We start from the raw sequence: 2500 nt of genomic DNA on the forward strand, positions 1-2500 counted from the left end.
CATTTGTGTGTAACAAAAGCTTTATTTCTTTGTATCTTTGCTAAAAACTAGCTCCTTCCTAACTGGAAGCATTCAAATAATTAAAACAAAAGAGAACACACATTATATCATATTCACAGTTTCCGCCCACCAAATTCGCTCAAAAGGCAGTGGTCAATCTAGGGCTGTAGTTGAAGATACTCGCCCAAGGTGCCGCGCAGTGGGACAGAATCCGAAACCACGTGGTTGCAAAGAGAGCTCCTTAAACACACTACCATGACTGCATCCATACATACATGCATACATTCATACATACATACATACATACATACATACACCCACACATATATATACATATTGTGTGTGTGTATGTATATATATATATATATATATATATATATATATATTACATAAAATTATTAAATATCATATATACATATTATGTATTTTATATATTATATATATATTGTATATATATTGTATATACTGTAGTTCCACTCTAGCGTTCTATAGAGGGCTAGTTGGAGGGGAAGTGCGACGACGTTCTTGGAAAAAACTCTAGGCGTCGACGAAGATCAACTAACCGATCTGTTTCGGGGAACTTTCGAGCCTAGGCCTATGGATAACTTCTGGAAATCCCTTACCTGCCAGTGCTACCGAAGGGCACTGCCTGTTCGAGATAAACTTTACAGGCACGGAAGTGCCGTCAACAAGGCCTGCCCGAGGTACGACCAGAATGGTGAAACCGTTCAGCACGCCCTCATCCAGTGTCCGAGTGTTGCTGAACTGTGGGTTTATGTTGAACACCTGCTGTCGCGTGTAGGACGCATCCGGCTATCAGCTGAATCCGTAGTGAAGATTGCCCCACCGCCCACCTTTGGCCGGGAGGGGCGTGCAGTTTTATTTGTCTGGTGACTCTAGCGAAAGAGGTAGTTGAGGGTGGAGAGGGAAGTTTTGCCTTGTAGCAAGTTTGTTGAAAGGTGGGTGAATGTTGGAAGAATGGCCAGTGTGAAAGGACCAATTCTGAGCATACACCTGTGAAAAAAGAAATTAAAGAAGGGCTCTTGCCCTGTTGATCAGGCACCCGTGGCTTTTGAGGGGGTTTCCACGAGGACCTTAAGTTGCCTCTCTCTATTGAGAGTTTTATTTTGTTTGTTTCATTGTTTTTTTTTATGATGTTTACTCGATTCGAAAATCCATTGTATAGTCTTGTGTTGTTGTTTATGTTTGTGTCATGTCATTTAATGTTGTTTTATGTAAGCCCTTGTGGCTAATAAAAGAATTAATTATATATTATATGTATGCATGTATACACACACATACGCGCGCACACACATGTATGTGTGTGTATGTGTACATGTCATAATGACTGCATTCACTTTAGGATGTATATTATATAGTGCGTACACACCAACACAGCTTTCGTGTATACAGTAAAAATTGCACATACAGATTGCATCACATGCACTGGACATACACAGTAACTCATTGTATACGCAATTTGCGTCACGTGCACTGGACACATATGCATACATTATACATACATATTCCACTAATTCTGCATCTACAATGCGCGCACAATATAATGCATATTGCATTCATTGCACTTATACAATGCATACACGTTGCTCATGCTACAAGGATATATTTATATTCACGTTTATATACATATGTACATACATATATGTGGGTGGGGGTATACACATGTACATATGTACATACAGATATACATATATAGAGAGCCACACGCATATATTTATATCAGTGCAACAGTATATATACGTGCATGTAGGTGCATGCATGTATTATTGTGTGGTGTATATAATATACACGCTCCTTTCTATACATATCTATATATCACAAATATTCGTGCATATATATGCATATATTTATTCAATATTTTATTACGATATGTAGTTCAAGACTACAGTATTATACAAACGGTCTATATACAAATTTCTTTTAAAACGTGTGTGTGTGTGTGTGTGTGTGTGTGTGTGTATGCATACATATATATTATGTTTATTTTTGTCTCTATATATATGTACACTCACACATACACAAACACACATACACCATACATAAATCATATGCATTCATGCATTCATATATACTTGCACTCACACACGTTTGTGAGTATTATCTTTATATATATATATATATATATATATATATATATGCATATAGGCTCGCACATGCATATACAAGATGTGTGCGTATATGTGTGTGTGTGTGTGTGCAAATATTGTACCTTGCACACACGCAGACAGTATATCTAAAACAAACGCACATGTAGATATTGTGCGTATAAAATATACACTTTATATGAATGTATACATACAGTACACGTAGCATGCAGAAACAATTCATAGAACACCTGTATATTATATACAATTATACATACATGATCTTTGTGCACCTTTTATACAGATTATATGTAAGCTGCTTGTACCCGTGCACCCTTGAACAATACTTCCCTCGCGCGCGCGCGCTCGCACACACACACACACACACACACACA

The 2500-nt window shown here is 37.4% G+C and overlaps 1 long non-coding RNA gene across 1 annotated transcript in view; it reads right to left on the bottom strand.

Annotated features, from left to right (window-relative positions):
- The window catches only part of LOC149131669 (uncharacterized), an 85059-nt gene that overhangs the window by 80863 nt on the left and 1696 nt on the right, over positions 1–2500 (bottom strand). The gene's annotated exons all lie outside the window — the stretch shown is intronic.

Source organism: Octopus bimaculoides, chromosome 20 (genome assembly GCF_046866305.1).
Source record: "Octopus bimaculoides isolate indiv1 chromosome 20, ASM4686630v1, whole genome shotgun sequence".
Classification (NCBI taxonomy): Eukaryota; Metazoa; Mollusca; class Cephalopoda; order Octopoda; family Octopodidae; genus Octopus; species Octopus bimaculoides.